Source organism: Dunckerocampus dactyliophorus, chromosome 5, assembly GCF_027744805.1.
Source record: "Dunckerocampus dactyliophorus isolate RoL2022-P2 chromosome 5, RoL_Ddac_1.1, whole genome shotgun sequence".
In the NCBI taxonomy this organism is placed as follows: Eukaryota; Metazoa; Chordata; class Actinopteri; order Syngnathiformes; family Syngnathidae; genus Dunckerocampus; species Dunckerocampus dactyliophorus.
Window position 1 is genome coordinate 5,336,845 of NC_072823.1, and position 22,759 is coordinate 5,359,603.

The window sequence follows — 22,759 nt, forward strand, 5'->3', positions numbered from 1 at the left end:
TATAACCAACATCACTTAAGTTCTTACATGAATAGCTATAGCATTGTACTGCCAACAAATGTAACTCTTATGAGCTATTTTTGTTATCATTGTTATATTTGTCCAAACAAAGGTAAGTTTAGTTGTATCATGCATTAAAATAAACAAGAAACTGAAGAAACAAGGGTGGTCTAATCATTGTTTTCCATGACTGTATAATACTCTCCTGTAATTTGTCTGTCTGTCAATAAAATACAGTAAAAATGGGCATATTTCAGACATAAAGGCAAATGGTGATTAATCATCATAATTAATTTGAAAACTGAGATTAATCTGATTTAACACAAGTAATCATTTGCCATCTGTAATATAGATAAACAGGAATGTAGTATTGTCTGTACTCTCAAAATGCTGCTAATTTATTCCCTAATGTAATAGTAATAATAATAATAATGATAATAATCATCATTATTATCATTGTCTTCATCCAGCTAAATTCACTTTTCACTCAAATGTCATCACTTTTTTGAGTCTTTCAATAAACATAACTTCATTGCAATGGCTCTTCAGCCTTTGCAGTGGACTCCTGTCAGTGTAACGTGTGTTCAAGCGGATGTGGCAATGCAATACATATGTCATCTTCACGCATAGCAAGGTCAAAGGAATTTCAGTTTTTATTGTGGCACAAAAATCAACGTCAGACGCTTGTCTTGGGGGCATTTCAAATATTCCGTATACTGTGTGAGTCACACACATACGCGCGCGCACACACACACACACACAGCACATTGACTGGCTAGAAAATAAAGGAACGGTGGCATCAATAATAATGAAGGTTAGACTCTGCAATGTGTAAGGCATTTTAGCAGTGTTTGATCGTCATCTCCTATCATCTCCGGAACACCTCAGCAAAGACAAAACTACTTTAATTATAAATTGTTTGCATTAACCGACTTAAGTGTTTATCGTGCTTCACTCAGCTTTCATTTACATGCGCTCAATAATTATGTGGAGCGATCCTCTCTTTCTTGCTCAGCATCAGCTGCGCTATGCTATCCCCACGACATAAAGACTCTGACCAATTCCTGGAATAACTCATTGTCTAGACAATGCGTCCGTCCCTTGCACCACTTGTGCCGCCACAGGTGTGTTAAGCTTTGTTGTGAGATGACCCTCGGCACGCAACACTTGCTCAGTGCATGGGTGGTCCCATTGCAGTAGTAATTGCAGTGCTTCCGGTTAGTAATACAATACAAGGAAATGTCAACAAACATACTTCGTCTCCTCGAGTGTTCCAGCAAAAGTCTTCAACACAATTGTGATGTCTCAGGTAGGGCGGTCCGGATCTGGACAGGATGGTTGTGTTTGAGGTCTGCATACAAGTTGGTCGTAATGCCCTTCTTCATTGTCACTGCTTTCGAGCACATGCGACATATCCGTTCGTCTGTGTTCATGCGCTCACCTTGGGCATTCTGTTTAAAACCGAAATATTGCCACGTTGGGGCTGCGGCATCACTTTTGTGCCTTCATTCACGTTAGCGTATGCTCGCTCATGAGGCTAACTTGCTGCTAGCACTCTGTGTAGCGCTCCGCCTCCACCGACTGGGACAAAGTGGCTCAATGTCTGAAAGGAGGGTTCACGCTCTCTGTTCATTCCACTGTAGCACCAACGCGCACACACAGATGCAGAGTGAACCCTCTTGTCATCCTGCCTGTGTGGGAAAGGAGACGAGGAAAACAAACAAGCATGCATGCACATGTCCATTAACCAAGGCCGGCGAAATGATCATTTTTTTAATTGTTTGATTAATTGATATATCGATTATCGTGACATGCACCCCTCGGTGTCACGGTCTCTCAGCATATGAGACAAACTGGCTTTGTGCTTCCAGAGGGAAGAATGAACATAAATGAGGCTTCAGGCTGAAAGATCTATTTTTGCTGTCCACTTTTCTCTTCTTAGACCGCACCATGTGTATTTACTTTTCTGTTGTCTCTGGCTTATTCGTCTCGTTGTCGTCTCTCTCTGTATCTCTTATTTCCCCATATGTCACTCGGCTCTCTGTCTTCTTTCTTTCTTTCTATCTATCACTTGGTTCTCCCGTCTTTCCCTGTATCTCATTCGTTCTTCCGTATCACTCACTTCACTGATCTCCTCTTTCGTCGTTCGAAACAGCGTTTGCGCCATTGCACAGATTTGATTGGCTGAGTAGCATCACGTTGGAGGGATTAACTCGCATGCAATTGGTCAGTGGATTTCCTGAGCTGATCAACCAGTACCGTAAAGTCTAAAAAAGCCCATTTAAAACTTATGATACTTCAATAACGTCTTGACTACAGGTTCACGTCCTTATTGGACAGCGTCTGTGGACCCTGGTCCGCCAGTTAGTGACCCCTTCTGTAGATGCATCACAAGAAAATTGCTCCTTTTGCAAGCATATTGACGTTTCAATACCATTCCGACAATATCACTATAAACTGAGCATTACTATCTTTGTCAAGGCAGATATTTTGATACAACTCGTGTATGGATCACATTAGATTTTGCGGCTCTTCTTAATGAGGAAGAGAAAAGGACCTCAGCCACCAACCACCCGGAGTGGCCTTGAACGTTTGTCAGCAGCATAAATTGGTTTGCAAAGTAATAATTGAGATGTCATCAGTTTAATGGTATTTTGCAAATAAATTACATGCACACATCTGTCTTGCTACCAATAATAATAGTTTTTTTTTTTTTCCATTTGTTTGTTTGTTCACTGGATTACACAGAAACAACACGACTGATACCCATGAAATGTGTGAAGGCATTTGCAGAGCAAGCACCCATAACATTTTGGTGAGGATCTGAATAAAGATGGCAGTACAATAATTTGATTTATGGTTGCGGTCCACTTGCATCGGGGCCCCATTGGGGAGTTACTCGTCAGATCCAGACGATGTCGCAAACGGGTGGGAGTGGAGGTCATGATTTCTCATGTGTGAGTGCTTTTGTGGTTCGGAAAGGGTTAACTGACAATGAATCAGAACAATCCTCCGAGTCAATATGTGCTGAAGCTAAAGGCTCAGGTGTGCAGGAAGAGGGGAAGTGGCATTTTGTGTTGTGCATCGGCGAAGGTGTGTGAGTGATGGAGGTTAGGAGCACTTCTGACACTGCGAGTCAGCGTTTATTCAACATGCACTCTCTGTCATCTTGTCCTTCTTTTATTTGTGTCACATGCAGGGTGGCATAACTCAGTTTGTCACTGCAAATACACACAGTCTTGTTCCCTTGTGGGACGGCTTTTGCACTGTGTACTGCCTTTCCATTTTAACGTGGTGATTTATGTTTTGTAGGGAATTGGCACCCAGGGCATTTTCTAATGGGTGCCTCCTCACCAAAATGCATGCCATCCAAGAAGTCATAACCTTCATAATTTATGCATGCATGGATTTTATTTCTTACTCTTGCTAGTTTCAGGAGGGTCATGTGTTCCAGAGGCAATCACTCCCTATTAAAGCTGAGACTTTACAAGATACATGACAGAATTATGAAGGTGACACTTGGGCCAAGAATGAATGGTCATGTACACAAATGTGCACATCTCAGAAAGGGGTGATAGGCAGCCCAGTGTTACATTGCACTGCATCGGATCGCTCTTAAAAGCCGCTCTTAGATACATTTCGGTCACCAAGATACACAGTGGGTAAACACTGGCCGGACGCCAGAGAGACAGCGTGGCACCTAATTCATCACGACCCCATGCTGGTTGACATACTGTGTGGTACCTCTGCCTTGTCTCTCCCTCCTCTTATTCCACTCATTGTCTCTAATTACATGGAAAAGACTAACATAGCAGTGTTATAATTAGCGAGGTATATTAAAATCACAGCCATGAAGCATGTCATTAAAAATCATCTGCTGCGCGCCACACCTCCGCCTTGCCAAGCTCCCAAATGGAAGAAAAGCTTAGAGGGCTTTATCAATCATTAGCGCAGTCCCCCATATGGTATCGACCCACTTTGTGGCCCTAACTCTTGTTTTGTAGGGAGATGAATAAGATGACCGTTATGGGTCAACCAGTCACTCTGTCAATCCTGCGGGGAGACTAAAGCCACAGGAGAGAGTCTGTCCTATTGCCGACATGATTGAACAATAAAAGAGGCACATCCAGACATCTCTGTTTTTTACTTTGTCTGCCAAAGCAATGATGAATTAAAGCTGCCGAGAAGGGCGTTTGAAACATGTGGTCTCTGTGGAATTGTCCTCTTCGATTATTCATGTTTGCCAGCAGCTGGTAAAGAGACCAGTGGCAGGGCGGAGAACAAGTGTTTTGAGGACGGACTATTGCCCCGCCACGGTCTCTGGAGTGGGCGGAACTTTCCTGTTTTTATATACAGTACGGTAATCCCTCGTTCATCGCTGTTAATTGGTTCCAGACTCGACCGTGATAAGTAAATTGCCACAAAGTTAGATTCCTTATTTATAACTGGAATATTTTCGTAGGGCATTGAAAACTTGTTTACGACCTTCTAAATACGATTTTCAACATGATTAGAGCCCTCTAGATATGAACTAACACCCCTATAGTTACCTTTACACTCGTACCAATATAGTAGACATAACACATTCATGAGATGTATTCCATTGTAACCTTCATGTTCAAATAAACTAAACCAAATAATAAGAGTAAATAAGGGAATTATGATATCAATAAGACTTGTGCTTGTGTGTGTTCCCAAGGGGAGCGGAGTAAGGGGCGGACAAGAAGTGGAGTCGGGGGTTCAGAGTTGAGTTTTAGCTTGCGTAAGCAACCCAATTTTTTTATTATATTTGGGATTATTGTGCCTGTTGTCCGGCGTTAGTATGTCTTACAGAACATTGTAATATTACTGACATCTAGTGACTAGTTTAGAATATCATACCAACATCTTTGAATGCATCTTTTGAATGCCTCATATTGTATTTAAATTTATTTTGCCATTTTTATGCTTGAAAATCCTTAATTTAGGCAAAAAATATGTTACATTTACTTCAATCTGGATATTTTTTGACTAATAATAGGCCGTATTAAACCACAAAACAGTGTGATTCATTCATCGATATAGTTTTGAAAAACCGTAATAGAGTGAAACTGCGAAATTTGAATCGCAAAGTGACGAGGGACGATTCCATATCCTTCTTACTGCATCTCAACCTAATGAGATCCAATCCGGCCAAGGTATTAATTTAACAATATGTTTGGTATTTATTGATGTTGTGGTATAAACATTTCTCTAACACTGTAAATCAAAACTAAGCCCTATCATGATTACTTTCCATCATTTCTACAAAATCATGTTAAAAATACCCTTGTCATAATCCCCTTTTGACATAAACCCCTTTGAAATTGAATCACATTTCCACCATGGCCGTGAAGTGGTTTGTAGGCTGCATATGGAAGCAAGTGTTTGCATGTACAGCAGTACTAGTTCCAATTATAATAGGAGCATGAATGACAAAGGCCATATAAACTACACAGTAGATCCCCGCTCTTCACAGAGGTTTCGTTCCTAGCCTTGCCAGCAAATGCTAGCTTGGTTCTTCCGATTTTGGATCGCCATTTACAATAAAAGTTACTGTTGTAATTCTTAGATTCAGCTCCAGAGCCCTCTTTCTTCAGTTTCCATTGGTCACGAGTGACTGAAGCTAACAAGCCAAATGCTGGGTCGTCCCGGCTAGCTGTCGGAGAAGGCTTTTCACTAAGCCGTGTCTACATCCACCCCGCTTGCCCTTTCTGCGACTTACGATCATGTATTCATTTGTTTTCACCATGCTGCAAGTCTTGAGGCTGGATGGTTACGTATAAGTTTCACGTTTGCGTCACACAGCAACTATGGTGTGTTGAAGGACCCCGTTGAAAGACCCCGTGAAGCAAAAGACATGTATGCTGAACATTTTACCTGTATTATCTATATTTTCAGATAAAAAATATACCAATATAAACAATATATATATATATATATATTTTTTTTACCAATAATCCGCAAATTTGTTGTGAATGCTAAATTGCAAATGTGCATGGATCCACTGTATTGCCGAAACCCTCCTTTTGTTTGGTTAGTATGTCCAGCACTTGACCTGACATTTTTCCAGGTGTGGGGGTTAATCAGTCCCTTCGTGTGCATTTCTCACTACACTTTGCGTTCACTTTCACACGCTTCACACACCCAATCTCCCTTTAAATCCTCCCTTCTTGCCTGCAAATACTTCACCCGTCCTCTCACTCTCTCCAGTGTGTGCTAACACAGTGCAGGGAGGATGCGTGACACCTTGAGGTTGGCAGTATTTCCTCTCTCCAGTGGCCTGGAGAGGAGAAGAGCATGGAAGAGGGGGAGGTGAGTGTGAACCTTTATGCACCTCAGCTGGAACGAACGTGTGGAGATCTAACTTGCCAATATCGCCACATGCATGCAAACACTGAGGGAGGCCCAGCATGGACACGCATTACCATTCCTTTGTATCTGCACATCTGCACATGCTCACACAAATAAGTATGAACACCCATAGTGGAAGACACACTTCAGGCCAGATGCTTGCCTCTTCTGTCATCACTTCCTGTCTGTTGGTATTTTGTGAGTGTTGTACAATATAAAGCTTTGGAATTTGTTGGGACCGCTTTTATCTGTAGTTTGATGGAACTACACCCACAGGAATAAAGCAATGTAGGTGAAATAGAGATGCATGTGCATTGTGCTCTTTTCACAACAATGTTTGAATGGTCTTTTTATAGCCCTCTTTGCACATAACCCCCTCTCAAGATGTGGACGGCATCAAGACGAGACACAAATTTTACATCTTTAGTCAGCTTGCACTGGATTGTATGCGTCGTACCTATGCACTGCAGCAAAATACAAGATTATTGCTGCCACGTTTTCCAAGCATATACAATTGTATTTCATCTGCTCTTCACTCATCCTAGTTTGCATTTAGCACCCCCCTCTCCCGCTCCCTTCTCTAATTTATCCACCCCCTAACCACACTCACACTTTAATTTTCTCAGTTTGAGCCACCAGCTTGTCAATTGCCATAATATGAAACTCAAGGGAGAGAAATGAATAATAATACAGATTATATCATCTATAAATCCAATATGGTAACAGTCAGAGCACAGAGACTCCCGGAAAATTGGAAATGAGGATGTACTCTTGAACATGGATGTGCCTCAATTTATTGTTCCCTTATTTTGAAAGAATGTCCAGGAAAAAAATACTTGACATTTGAAATCAACTGAACACATCACTTGTACAGTACAATCTCATGAGATCCGTTGGAAGAGCTGAAGATCAACTTTGCATTGATACAGTGTGTCAAACAGGACTGTAATCTATCTGTGGTGTTGGGTTGTTTGGAGGGAGTTACATGTTGTCAATGTGTAATTTGCATAATTGGCCAGGGTGCAAAACTCCGGCCAGAGTGGAGATTCTGAAAACTCTGACTCAGTGTTTGTGTGTGTGGACATGTTAAATACAGCTCAAATGTAGCAGAACATGAAGTTATTGATTGCGGGTATCTGTTTTCATTTCATGCAGAGGTAGACGCATGTGCACACACCTTATAGCACACACAGGCGATTAAGAAAACCTTCATTATGTTGCCTTGCGCTGATTTTAAAGATAATGTACACGTCATTGTACAAATGCTTGTGTCAGGAGATCTTGCGAGATTAAAACGTGACGAGATTTCTCATTCAGAAGAAAATTGTCTTGCGATAATAAATGAATTAATCACAATAAATGAAAATTAACTTGATCATTTTGCCAGCCTCCATATATTGCCATGTGCATGCGTGTCCGTTTTCCTTATCTTTCACGCCCAAACAGTCAGAATCTGTGCATTGGTTCAGCAACCAGACACTTCATAGAACAACGGCGAACAGAGTGCGATCTCTTGTCAGTCATACAGTCACTTTGTCGCTGTGGGGGGAGGCAGGGCTACTAGCATACACACACAGCAAAAGTGTGGAGCTTCAAGGTAACACGAGTGAAAAAGATGTTTGCAAAGCCAAATGCCACAGCCCCCATGTGGGAATATTAATAATGAAAAAGGTGAGTCCGTCAACAAGAACAAGCCAGTATGCCGAATTTATTCAAAAGTGCAACATATCAAAATAAAAGGCAACAAAACGAACGTGCATATTTCAAACAGATCCACCCGACCCAGTTTTCCCATCTGACAAAAAAAAACAACAAAAAACCTACACATCGAGATGCAGCGCCACTGTCCCGACAAGGAACACTCACTGAAACGTTTGGTCGGCAAAGTAAATCGGGAACGCTGTAGAATGTTGTGCGTTCTCAGAAAGAAAAGAAATACTGCTTTTTAAGACGGTCGAAAAGCCAGCATTTCAAGAAATGCTACAAATGTTAGACAGTCCGACTTGCCCGTGAGAAAATACACATCACAAACGGCAATTGCACAACTTTACAGAGTGAAAGATGACATTTGAAAGGAAATATTGCATTATTGTGATATATTAATATTTATTACTTATTACCATAACACCATTGGTTTGTTTGGTCTCAAAAAATGCTGACAATAATATTGTTTAGCCTCAATTTGTGGGACAACAAACATTCCAAAACACACCTGCAATGAGTATGTTTACATGCAGTCAAATAACCCTATCATAACCGGAATATTAACAATAACCCGGTTGCGCACGACCATGTGAACACCAATGACCCTTTTGAAAAAACGAAATAAGCTCATATTCCGTTTTTTAAAAACTCGAATATTACCCCCACCTTACTCCTTTTCTAACCCAAAAATTGTGTCATGTATACGCCTATCGGGATATCCCGATTGAAAGGAACCTTAATTTGTGTTCTGCACATGTTCTATTCAAAAGGAATCTTGTGTCTTTGGCAGGAACTCCTTGTAAACATGGTGACACGCAAAACCCCACACTTTTGGAGCGAGGAGGAAACAAGCCACCTCGTTAGTGTGGTGAAAGAAAGGAACATTATGTCTTTTATTGACGGTAGAAAGTACCGCAATAGCGAAATCTATCGGAAGGTGAGCGGGAAGATACCCGAAGCAGGGTTTGTATGAAAGCACCTTGAAAAGTGTCCGACATGGATGGCACAGCTCCGGCTCCATTTCATAATTCTTCACGTTCTCTCCTTACATTAAAAGTGAGACAGAATAGTATCAAGTACCGGTGGAGGGTCAATACCAGCACCAAAATGCAAACAAAGGCGTTCATTATTCCGAATGTTTCAGAAACCGGAATATAGACTCTTTACCGGAATATTGACTGCATGTAAACGTGGTCATTGTTTTGTTACACAGTTAAATAAAACGTTTGTTTGTCCAGTCATAATTTCTTCATTGTACTTTTTTTAAAATTCATGTCAAAATCTCATCTTTTCTCGTTCCCTCGGACCCAATCTCATGCATCGTCTCGTCTCTGGAGTCTCATGACACCCTTATAAATTATATAATAAGATAAAACTAAATTGTGTGGAATCTTCTGACACAAACGTGTAAGGTAATTTTGTGTTTCTGTCGATGGCTTCTTTAATTTTGAAGTATTTAACACATTCAGCAGTGCCATACACCATCTGATCTTTGCTGAACTAAATTTGAGTGTGTGAGACATTTTGTTTGGAGTGAACACAATCAATTCAGGTCTGACATTCTGGAAATATCGGTCAATATTTGAGGTCCTGCGCTGTGCAGAGCTGAACAAAAGGCTGTGAACTTTGTCAAGTGGTGGTGATATGAGGTTATCTGTGATGACACTTCAGTCCAGTTGCATTGAAGCGATTTCGCTCCCTTATTACCTCTTCTGCAGTCATGTCTGATGTGTGTGTCTTTTGCTGCATGCATATCGGCGTTCTTGCTGGAACGTGTTTTAACAGATGTCGCAGCATGTTTTGCGCCTTTCCTGGGGATAAATGAATCCTGGCAAAGTGGACACTGCAGCTGCCACTGCCAGCCTACGGAATCAGGAGGGAAAAGTCCTCGAAGACGAGGACTGAGGATCAACAGCTAGTTACGCCTGTCATGCCAACTTTGAGGGCTTTCAGCTGTGGGCACAGGCAAAGTATACAAGCCACATACACACACATTGCCATCAACCTTAAATGCACTTCAAACCTTTGCTGATGATTGTAGATCATGACCGCGATTTATCTACTGACTGAGGTGATAATCTGCTCTCATGACTCCCTTGAGACAATGAAGCGTCTCCTCTGCATTAGAGTCACGTCTGGTCAGGGCCGCTGGGGATAGGGATACAGGGGTTTGGCAGTATACAAAAACTGAGAGATTAGTTGTCAAACAGGGTCTTGTAGTGAGGTTAAGTACCACTGGATTGCATCTGCTGCCATCCATAACACAGACACAGCAAGAGGTAAAGACCTACATCACATGGAACCAGAGAAATTTCTGCAAAATTGTTCGCCTGGGTCGTCACTGAGCATACAAACAATTCATTTCTTTCAGGAGAACATGAAACCAATGTGTGTGTAATATTTGAATGTGGACTTTCTATATGTTTCATGCTTCTGTTAGAGCCATGACAATAAAAATATGCGTGATGACATTCCTAGGAGAAGGCACCAGATGTTAACTGCAAGCTACAAAGGTTTAATGGTTACAGTTTGTGAGCTGGAGTCTGCAAACTTGCAAGGACCATGTGGGAAAATGCAATTATCATACATCATCGCATAGTTGTATCAACTACAGCATAGTTCTTGTATTTATATGTTAGCACTGGGCTGCACAAAATGGTGCATTATTGATGAGGCATGCTCCACGTGGAATAGCCATATGGCAGATATATTAGGCATACCTACAGTTTTTCATACAAATGACTCCAGAGAAGGAAATTAATACATTTTAAATTTACAAGAACTTCCAATTCTACGTTTCTTAAATTGTTATTTATTCTTCTCTGTGTTAAGTGTTTTTTCAGTAGTTTACTTCAATTTCTGTTTGCATGCTGCCGCCCTCCTCTGAGTCCATCTGTTTATCTCACTCCCACACATAAACTCATCTCAAGCATTGAGACTGTGGGGAATGAGCTGACTGAATACTGCCTGAAAACAAACAATTTATCTTACACATTGCCTTTATTGTACACATACAGTGCATCCGAAAAGTTTCACGGCGCTTCACTTTTTCCAAATGTTTTAATGTCACAGCCTTATTCCAAAATGGATTAAATTATTTTTTTTCCTAAAAAATTCTACACACAAAACCCCAGAATGACAATGTTTTTTGAAATTGTTGCAAATTTATAAAAAAAAAAAAATTCACATGTACATAAGTATTCACAGCCTTTGCTCAGTACTTTGTTGATGCACATTTGGCAGCAATTACAGCCTCAAGTCATTTTGAATATGATGCCACAAGCTGCACAGCTATCTTTGAGCAGTTTCGCCCATTCCTCTATGCAGTACCTCTCAAGCTTTGTCAGGTTGGTTGGGAAGCGGCGGTGCACAGCCATTTTCAGATCTCTCCAGAGATGTTCAGTTTGATTCAGGTCTGGGCTCTGGCTGGGCCGCTCAAGGACATTCACTGAGTTGTTCTGAAGCCACTTTTTTGATACCGTATCTTGGTTGTGTGCTTAGCGTCACTGTTCTGCTGAAAGATGAGAGCCCCAGTCTGAGGTCAAGAGCGCTCTGGAGCAGGTTTTCATCCAGGATGTCTCTACATTGCTGTAGTCATCTTTCCCTCTATCCTGACTAGCCTTCCAGTTCCTGCTGCTGACAAACATCCCCACAGCATGATGGTGCCACCACCATGCTTCACTGTAGGGATGGTATTGGCCTGGTGATGAGCAGTGCCTGTTTTTTCTCCAAATGTAACCCCTGGCTTTCACTCCAAAGAGTTACATTTTTGTTTCATCAGACCAGATTTTGTTTCTCATGTTCTGACAGTCTTTCCGGAGCCTTTTGGCAAACTGCAAGGGGGCTGCCATATGCCTTTTACTAAGAAATGGCTTCTGTCTGGCGACTCTACCATACAGGCCTGAGTGGTGGATTGCTGCAGAGATGGTTGTCCTACTGGAAGGTTCTCTTCTCTCCACAGAGGAACGCTGGAGCTCTGACAGAGTGACCATCGGGTTATTGGTCACCTCCCTGACTAAGGCCCTTCTCCCCTGATCACTGAGCTTAAATGGCTGGTGAGCTCTAGGAAGAGTCCTGGTGGTTCCAAACTTCTTCCACTGACGGATGATGGAGGCCACTGTTCTCATTGGAACCTTCAAAGCAGCAGAATTTTGTGCCTCGAAACAATGCCGTCTCGGAGGTCTACAGACAATTCCTTCGTCTTCATGTTTGGTTTGTGCTTTCACATGCACTGTCAACCCTGGGACCTTATATAGACAGGTGTGTGCCTTTCCAAATCATGTCCAGTCAACTGAATTTACCACAGGTGGACTCCAATTACGCTGCTGAAACATCTCAAGCACGATCAGTGGAAACAGAATGCACTTTAGTTCAATTTTGAGCTACACGGCAACGGCTGTGAATACTTCTGTACGTGTGATTTTTCAGTTTTTATTTGTAATAAAGACTGTGACATAAAAAAAATGTGGAAAAAGTGAAGCGCTGTGAATACTTCCTGAATGCACTGCACATACTGTAATACAACGGGTTTGGCATATCTGGCCTAGTTGTGTTTTACAATATTAGGTCTCTGCAGGAACGCTGCACCCTACAGTTCACGAGAAGCTGCTCTGTATATGTGCACGCACACACTGTTATTTGACACAACAATTCCGGAGTAAAAAAACAAAACAAAAAACAATGGTGCCAATTCACATAAAAATGCATTTGGAGGCTATTAAGCACATCCCAATGCAAGTGATATCACCATAACCACAAACCACTTATTTTGTCAAATAAGAAGGCACAAAACCAACAAAAAAAAACTATTCACTCCAATGTTTATTTTTTAATAATTAACTATTTCCCAGGGGCCTTTGGTATTGTCTAACAGCAGCCTAGGCCAATAGCACTTATCATAAAAAAAATTGGAAAACGTACAGTTAATCCATGGATACATAAAACCCTGCTCGGAGCATCCCTATAAGAATCCTTTGCATCTGCCATAAGTTCTTCTCTGTTGTGGTTTTTGATAGATGCACTATTTGGCTGCCACCAGCAGATTCACTGTCGAAACTGGTTTGTGGTCTAAAGCACAACAACATGTTGTTGTTTGCTGTTGTTTTTTGCTTCCATCTTTCATGAGCTGAACGCAAAGCTATGAGCTAATGTACAAAAAAAGGCCCATTTCTCTCAAATATTGTTCACAAATGTGTGATAGTGAGCACTTCTCTTTTGCCGAGATAATGCATCCACCTCGCAGGTGTGGCATATCAAGATACATGATTGTTGCACAGGTGTGCCTTAGGCTGGCCACAATAAAAGGCCACTCCGAAATGAGCAGTTGTATGTCACAATGTCTGCAATGTCACATATGTTGCAAGTGTTGAGGGGGTGTTGCAGTAGACATGTAGCCATGCTGACTTCCAGAATGTCCACCAGAAATGTTGCCCGTGAATGGAGAGGTCATTTCAGTACCGTAAGCTGTCTCCAAAGGCGTTTTAGAGAATTTGGAAGTTCCTTGCCACTTTGCGGTTCAAACTTTGTAGCTTCACTCTATCACAGTTTTTCCAAAATATATTAATTAATAAATCAAGCTGGGCATCTCCGTTGGGCATTTCTGTGTGGAGTCTGCATGTTCTCCCCATGCGTGCGTGCTTGGGTTTTCTCCCGGTACTCCGGTTTCCTCCCACATTCCAAAAACATGCATGTTAGGTTCATTGGTGACTCTAAATTGTCCGTAGGTATGAATGTGTGAATGATTATTTGTCTATATATGCCCTGCGATTGGCTGGCGACCAGTCCAGGGTGTACCCCGCCTGTCGCGCGAAGTCAGCTGGGATAGGCTCTAGCATACCCCCGCGACCCTAATTAGGATAAGCGACATAGAAACTCTGAAACTCCAACTTAACCTGTGCGTCTTTCTTTCAGGTCCCACTGGGAAGACATTTATAGTAACACACATGAGAACAAGTATTATTTATATCTCAAATGACTTATTTACTCTGATCATGTCTACTACATGGGGTAATACGAGTGTAAAGGTGACTATAGGGGTGTTATTTCATGTGCAGGGGGCTCTAATAATGTTTAAAACTGTATTTAGTAGCCTGTAAACTGCTTTTCTATGCTCCAACTACAAAATTATTCAATTTTTTTTAACCAATTTTTTTGAAGCAATTAACCAATTAACCAAATAACCGACATAAACAGGGGTTTAATATACACCCAACTGGCCTCACCACAGACCACGTGTAACCAAACCAGCCTATCCAGTTTCTGAACTCGATGCAAAGGAGATGCGTTGCGCTGTGTGAGGCAAATACTAGCTGGTTTCCTGACCCCCTCGGACTCTCTCCAATACAGCAATATCGCACATTTTGGAGTGGCCTTTTATTGTGGCCAGTCTAAGGCACACCACAATAATCAGTCTTGATGTGCCACACCTGGGTGGATTATCTCGGCAAAGGAAAAGTGCTCACTAAGACAGATTTTCGACTGGAGATTTGTGAACAATATATGAGAGCGAGGGAGGCCTTTTGTGTCGCCTACACAGAAGAAAGTTTTAGCTCATGAAAGATGGGAGCAAAAAATGGTTGCGTGTGTGACGATGGCGTCAAATCTACTGGCATGGTGTAGAATTGAAACTTTCTTGGCAGGTATTTGAAGTGTCTCAATAAAACGCAAGAGCTTAAGCTTCAGAAGACGATATAGTCAGAGGGTAATTGAACTGGGCTGCATAATATTATCTCCTCAAGAAGACTTGAGGAGAGTGGATGGAAATCATTTAGCATTTAATCAGCTATTTGCTGCCTTAATGGCAAATCAGAGCCTTGCTGCAGGGTCTGCTCTCCACTGCTAATGTGCTGGGATTTGTTTTCCCCTTTCTTTGTCCAATGAGAGACTATAATCATCGATAATCACAACAATGCTGCCGTAGGGTTTTTGTACAGTTTCTCCCAATTTGTCTTAGTCGCTCTGTCACAAGTTTGCCAATGTGACAGCCATCTGTTCAAAAGACACCCGCTGTCCATTTCGCTGGAACTCTTTACATAAACAGCTTTCAAATGAACAAAGGAGAACCAATGAAGGTTTTAAATTGCTACAATGGTGTTAACTTTAGGATCATGCACTACAGTATTTTTAATCTTTTCTTGTTTGTGTCCTTGTTTTTTTTTCTCTTCCTGACTAATGACTCCTTTAGCTGCTTGATAGAGCTCAGACACTCGCATCCACTTGCCAGAACCTAGCACTATTTCATTAAATCCAATACAAGAGCTGTATCATCAACGTCTGCCTTTACAACTATATGAGTACCCAGTTTTTATTAACACAGGTCAGAAGGGTTTTAGTAATATACTGTAATACTGTGATTAGAGCTGCAAAAATGAATTGATGAATCAATTTGAATAATCAATGATCGAATGGGCAAAACAAGATATTGACACACATCAGCTTTGACTTTGGAAAGCAGTGATTGACATTTTTGCCTTTTTTCTGATATGTTGTTTGTGTTTGGTTTATCTTGATTTGGTCCGTCTAGGGCAGGAGTATCCAAAGTGTGGTTCGGGGGGCAATTGTTTTTTTATTGGCCCGTGGCTAAATATATAATGTAACAAGAATACTACATTAAAAAACAGCAGCAAAAACGTAAATATCAGCAGTAATTTTACAAGAATAAAGGGGAACAACATTACGAGAACAACATTATAATATTATGAGGAAAAATAACATCCTTTTAGTAACATAAAGTTGAAATATGAAAGAAAACATGTCATTTTTTTAAAGTTGTAATATTATGAAAATAAAAAAAAAATAAAGTAAAGTTGTAAGTTTTGGAGAACTACAATGGAGAAGAAGTTATATTATTGGGAATAAAGTCAAAATATGAGCATAAAGTCAAAATATGCCGAAAAGAAAATTATGGGTGAATATTTAGGAAGAAAAAACAACAGCAAATATGGGAACAAAAGAGCAAGGACGGAAGTCCCTATTAAATTTGAATTATTAACTTGAATTTGAAATAAAATATAAGAAAAATGATGTTGTTTTTTCAAAGGTGTAATATTATGAGAAGTTGGGGTAAAAAAAAAACAAAAAAACAACAACACCAGAAATGGAGAAAAACGTCTGGAATTTTCAGAGAATAAAGTCAAAATATTAACAGAAAAAAGTTGCCATTTTTTGAGAAAAAACTTGTAACATTATGGGGAAAAATAATGTCATTTTAGTAGTATAGAGTTGAAATAGTAAAGAAAAATAGTTATATATTTTTAAATATGAAATCTATTTATATTTATACAAGTATATGTATTTATTTTCATATGTATTTATATTATATTAAACAAAATAAAGCTGTACGTTTTGGAAAATTAGGATGTGTAAAAAGTTCTAATATTATGGGAATAAAGTCCAAATATTCGGAAAAGAACATTTACTAAGATTATTTAAGAAGAAAGTTTAAATATGTGGAAAATTAAAACAACAGCAAAAATGGGGGGGAAAAAAAAATCAAAGACTGAAGTTCAGAGGAAATCACAAAGCTGAGATGCATTTTTTTAAAAAATCAATGTTTTTATTGCTACGTCTAATTTAGCAAGATGAGCAAGTCCAAATATTAGGCACAGGTGTATTGCACTGCATCTCAAGTAGAGATGAGCATTCCAGTTCTTTTTAGTGATCCACATTATTCGGCATGACTCTTTGTGTTCATTGTGTATTTCCCCCAGGAGCCAAAATAAATAAATAAATCATCTCACTTAAAATGGTTGATTTCATTCCTTCCCTCCACAAAAAGCTTCCACATCATTGCAAACTACAACCACAGTAATAAGTGTTTACATTGTTAAATGCATACCCCTCTGACAGCGTCAATCAAAACTGGGTATTTATAAAGCTTGGTTTGTTCCCAATTAAACAGCCATGTCTTTGAGATCAACGATCAGTATCGTTGTACCTGGTGCTGGTTTTCCCCACCCACGATGCTGAGCGTTCCACTCCAAAGCGTCTACCCATAAATGATGGTGTGTGAGATGACAGCACGGCTGATGAGATGGAGCAGATCTGTCATAAATCTTCCTTATTGGAACACCATGAACCTTGGCACACAGCCGACCCTTGAACCCTTTCTTACAGTGATTATGTGTGTGGGTTTGTTTGAAGGCATAGCTTCACAGAAGTAATCACGACACACAAGTACTTAAAGTGGAGAGGCATCAATTGTAAGTAGCTGATGAATAATGACATTGGTTATAAATAATGAGTTGTTGAATTCAGTAATAGTTTGGAGATGTGCTCTGTGCTGTAGCCACACTGACATGTGACACGTAATGCTTGGTTCAAAGCAACCATACAGTTGTAGAATGATGTTTAGAAGTCACATCAGGCATGCATCTTTTCAGCAATTCCACACTACACTCCTGACCAAAATTTTAAAGCCAGTTGAAAATTGCAAGAATTTACATTTTGCACTTTTGGATTTTAAGGAGATTCTAAGGAGAGCTTCAAAATGCAAATAGAAGTAATGGGAGTGAGCCAAAAAAAAAAATGGAACAAATAATTTATTGTAACCAACCATTAAAGTGAAATTGCTGATCATAAGTTTAAGACCACAGCTCAAAGAAACAGAAATCAGTAATGAGTAGTTGCACAATTCTTCTGTATCACCTCAAATTTCAAATGGGCAGTTTTTTGGTGTTGAAAAAAATGAGGCCTCTGAAGACATTTGTTGTTCTTAAAGCCCGTCTCTCACAGATGCCATCTGATGGTTATTGGACTGCACTCGGCACCAATAACAACGTTCATTTGGGCCGAAGATCATCCCGTGTCTTGACGGACAACCAATTGGATCCTCTGGCTCAGGACTGGAGACCTTTTTCTGGGTTTACCACTTGACATTTTTGTTCCATAACCCTCAGGATTTTACTGCATCCAACTTCAGCAGCAATGGTGCGCTGCGGGAGGCCTTACTTATGCGGTTCAACAATCCGACCGCGTTCAAACAGAGAAAGCTTTTTTTGCCTTTGCCATCAAGAGATCATGACAGTGGAAACCAAGATTTTGGCTTTTAAAGGCTGTGGTCTTAAACTTTCGATCGGTTAATGAACAGCCCATTTCACCGTGTATGTTGGTTTTAAATAAACTGCTTACTGAAAACGTTTTTGTCTCACTCCCATTTCTTCTTTTTGCATTTTGGAGCTCTGCTTAGAACCTCCTAAAGGTCCAACAATGCAGAATGTAAATTCTTGCATTTTTTCAATTGGTTTAGCGTCGACCGCGGCTTAACTTCCACACACATCAGCTGGTAGTCATCTCGGCCAAGCAGCCCACTGTCTTCACTTGCAGGGCAATTTACTGCAGTAACGTCATAATTGTCATCATTTGTGGGAAAAGCACTATTCAGGATTTGACAAACAGCAGAATAAGGAAACAAAAACAAGCTTCTCCAAAGAATCCTGTTTCACCGCCTCTACATTTTTGCATCCTTCCATTTTCCGATCAAGTGTGTGTGTGTGTGTGTGTGTGTATGCTGTCTTCATGTGATTGCTCAAGCATACACTTCTACAACCCGTGCAAAAGAATCTGTTTTGGCCCCTTTTCAGCATCCTAGGGTTGATGTATCCTGCCCTCCATTTTTCACTCTACTGTAAGAAATGGCCTGAAGAGGCAATACTGGGTGCCAGCCAAGAATGACGAAGATCCAGAGTGATTAGAGAGTGTTTCTCCCCTTTAGTGCTATAGAGCAGGATTAATTGAGATGTCAACTTAACGTTGAAAGGCTTTTGGCCCAATAAATCCGGTCATTTCTCGACTAGTAATGATGGTGGATAGAGTAACAGAATCATTTTGTGAATACAATAATTAGGACACGAGGTTATTACACCTGACGTAAGTGGGGAAAAAAAAGGTGGAATTGGTCCCCATTCTGCAGGAATTTATAGTGTCTCTGTAAGAATGTTTGTACACTATCCACACTCATACCTTCACAAATCTTATCTTCTGCCGTGGGATACTTAAAGAGCCTTACCCAAACCGCCTTAACAAAATCATTCTCAAATTTGGAAGCATAGACTTGGCCAAAAGTTGCATGAAATCATTTTAGGCATTGGCGCTATATCGATTACATCAATTAATTAAAGTTTTTTGCTGGTTGGTTGTTGTTTTTGTTAACCAAGATTCCAAGTTTTTTCTCCTCTTGCTACGGTACACCTTTTACCCCAAGGAGCTTCCATAGCTTGCCCCCCATTCCCCTCATTTCCTTTACACACACACACAACAACAACAACACGGCTACTGCTACTGCTAACGAGAGCGTTTGTTCCCAAGCCCTAAGCTGCGGGTTTGAAGGACAGGGCTCAGGGCTGGGGTTGGCGGGGTGCGTGCCTGAAGTGTTCAGGGGTCAAAATGCATGCCTGTTGGTCACTTTCCGGGAGGGGAGGGCACAGATGTGTTGATGCATTTATTTTTCCTAATATTTTCCTAATATTGAACCCACACATACAGAATACAACAGGTTTCGTTTTGTGCAACTGTGGTCGTGTGTGCATGCATGCGCCATAAAACAAGCACGTGCTATTACAAAAAAACCAACAAAAAACAGATAGTGTGAGGAGCTCGGCCATCTGGGAGGGGCTCAGAGTAGAGCCACTGCTCTTTCACATTGAGAGGAGCCAGTTGAGGTAGCTTGGGCATCTAGTATGGATGCCTCCTGGACAGCTCCCTGGTGAGGTGCTCCGGGCATGCCCAGCAGGGAGACCTAGGACACACTGGAGGGATTTATGTCTCACAGCTGGCCTGGGAACGCCTTGGTGTCCTCATGGTGGAGCTGGAAGAGGTGGCCGCGGACCGGGAAGTCTGGGCTTTGCTACTAAGACTGCTGCTCCTGCAACCTGGACCCAGATGAGCAGAAGAAAATGGCAAAAAAAACATTCATGTAGTTTTCCTGGGCACTAACAGTTGAAGTTTCGTGTTTGTGTTAGCGCTTAGTCGTTGTTACCCACATATGGTAACCAATGGTAGTTCATTGTTATTGTGTGTTAACCTCCCTATCATGTGCCGTGTGCTTATTAAAAATTAAACAAACCAAAAAAAAGGGGGGGCAACTATTATTTTTGTCGGCCCACCACATATAAATGAATATATGAGAAGCCCTGGTGTAGTCCACAGATTAAGCATTGTAAAATTTCACTGTAAGCATTTATGCACAAAAATCAGCTTCAGTGCAGAATGGATTGACTGCTCTTTGCATAATAATGATGATCCTTTGAGGATCTTAAAGCTACGGCTGGCATGATTCACAGCTTAAAAAAAACAGCTTCACTGGACCTCTGGCAAAAGAATGACTGAAATCAATTCAATTCAGGCATGTCTGCAGCTTTGCCTACAGTCAGCTATTGTCGGCCCATCTAATGTCTGTTTGGATCAATTTGCAATATCATTACATGAGCATGTGAAGTTGAATGAGATCATTCAAAACCCTTGTGCAGAAGAAGTTCTACCTCCGGGAGAGGGCTGCATTTTGTGGAAACTGAGGTTCTAAGGTGAAGACAGATGCTGTCAGCACACCTGCTAATGGCTGACACCACACCCTTTACAGCTGGATGAGCCCAGCATACACCACAATGGCTGGGGCCGTAACAAATGATACCCCATTAACACACAACAGTAACATGCTAAGGACCCCATCCTCTGCTTTTTTGTCAAACCGACAAGGTCATTGTAGTCCCTGTGAAGCTACAAGACCACACTGTGATATTTTCAATCTTTCAAGGGTCCTGCGAAGAACTATGCATTCATTTTGAAATATATTCGATACAGATTTTCTCACTTATTTTTGGTTATGCCCCCTTTAGGAGACAGAAATATTCCACACACCCCCTTCCTTTTTTGAAATACTATTCATCCATAAAAAACACTGTATGAGTTGATGGCATCAGCATTGTCCAAGCAATGGTGAATTTCCACCTTTATTTATGAGTGGAATATTTTCGTAACCTGCTTTCAACTTTTTAAATACAGTTTTTAACGTTATTAGAGCCCTCTAGATATGGAATAATCCCCCTATAGTCACCTTTACTCTCATATAACCCAATAGAGTAGACATAATAAGAGAAAATAAGCCTTGTGTGTGTTGCTGTAAATGTGTTCCCCAGGGGAGTTGAGCGGCGGGCGGACAGAAAATGATGTCGATGGTTTAGAGTTGAGTTTCATCTTGGCATGGGTTGCGGCTGCAACAGTAGCATTATTGTGCCTCTAGTGAGATAATTCAAACTGCAATAAAAGCCTGTTGTTCCGGCGAAGTCTGGTGCTTGCGTGCCTCACCGAACATGACAATAACATTACTGACCAGTGTGACCAGTGACCAGAGTGTGGAATACCACATCTCATCAGAACATCATTTTGAATGCGTCTTCTGAATGCCTTATATTTGTATTTTACTTCATTTAGCCATTTCTAATGCTTGGAAAAACATAATTTAGGCAAAACGTCACATTTTTCTAAACATGCATATTTTTGTGCTAATAATAGGATTTTTTTTATTAATACATTTCTGCCCCGCCCACCCGGGAAGTCCACCCCACTATTTTTTGAGAGGAACTATCTGAAGTTTGGCCCTAAAGATTGTTCAACTGATCTTCCACACTACTAATCAACCATACGTGCATTCACTCATCCTTTTATCTTCTTCATTCTCGCTGCCTCTGTTACGAGCCATCATTCTGACAGCCTTCAAATCCATCTTTTGTTGATTGTTTTGCCCTATAGAAGTATGCATGTTGGGATTTGAAGGTCAAGTTGTACTCAACGTCGGACCGTGTGGAATTGCGTTTGAATGCTATCATGTGGATACCCGTAATGCAGGGAGATGGGTTTCTGTGTCCTCGGTGTAAAACAGAATGTCATGTATGTCCCGTGAGATAATTAGCTATCATCATGTAGGCTACATGAGCTTACTCCGTGCACACACTTCAGCAACATTCTCTTGTTCACACATGCTCTATATGCTACATGCTGAGTGGAGGGCCACAGATGGTAGATATTCTTCACAGGGCTGAATGATCACATCCAAAGTAATTTATTTCTGTTTATGTCTGACGGAACAGTACTTACTGGATAGGCTTACCCTGCTTCATCTCTACATTACTAAACAAAGCCAGATGACCAGAAAGCAACATTTATTCTCTGAGAGTGACTCCAATATTGCGCTAAATGAATGATGACAGACGTCTTGTTTTTGTAACGTCGCCTTTGTTTAGCGTTATTTGTCCATTTTGGAGGGCTGCAGTCCCTCAGGGAACAAGAAGGCGCTCATACTTGTATTGATGATGAGGAATTATGTGCCATAATCATATTTGTCTTGTTACACAACGTGTCAATTCCTAATTAGGTCTGTGCACTAATTGGGGAACAAACTGAGCAGACTGTGTCAGTCTTCTGTGTGCTCTGCTTTCATTACGTGCAGTGATTGGTTTATTCTTGCTATTGATTAGTCAATTTGCCTGTTTTTCTTTGCCCAACTGTTATTTTCTTCCCTCGTACGTGTTTTTATTTTCACAGACTGCCTTTCACTCCTCCTCTGACCTTGTGTATTTTAGTTTTCGGGATTTGAAAGGTGATGTTTTAATGATGTTACAGTGATGTGAAAAAGTGTTTGCCCCCCCTCCTGAATGTTTTTGCATTTTTTTTTAACACTTGAATGTTTCTG

The 22,759-nt window shown here is 40.8% G+C and overlaps 1 protein-coding gene across 2 annotated transcripts in view; it reads left to right on the top strand.

The window, feature by feature from the left end:
• tspan9a (tetraspanin 9a) overlaps positions 1–22,759 on the top strand; it is a 250,066-nt gene that overhangs the window by 39,513 nt on the left and 187,794 nt on the right. The window contains exon 3 of one of the 2 annotated variants that reach the window (XM_054775441.1): positions 6,232–6,333. The exons of the other annotated variant lie outside the window; for it this stretch is intronic. The gene's annotated coding sequence lies outside the window, so the exon portion shown is untranslated. The remainder of the gene's footprint in view (positions 1–6,231; positions 6,334–22,759) is intronic. 2 annotated transcript variants of the gene reach the window in all.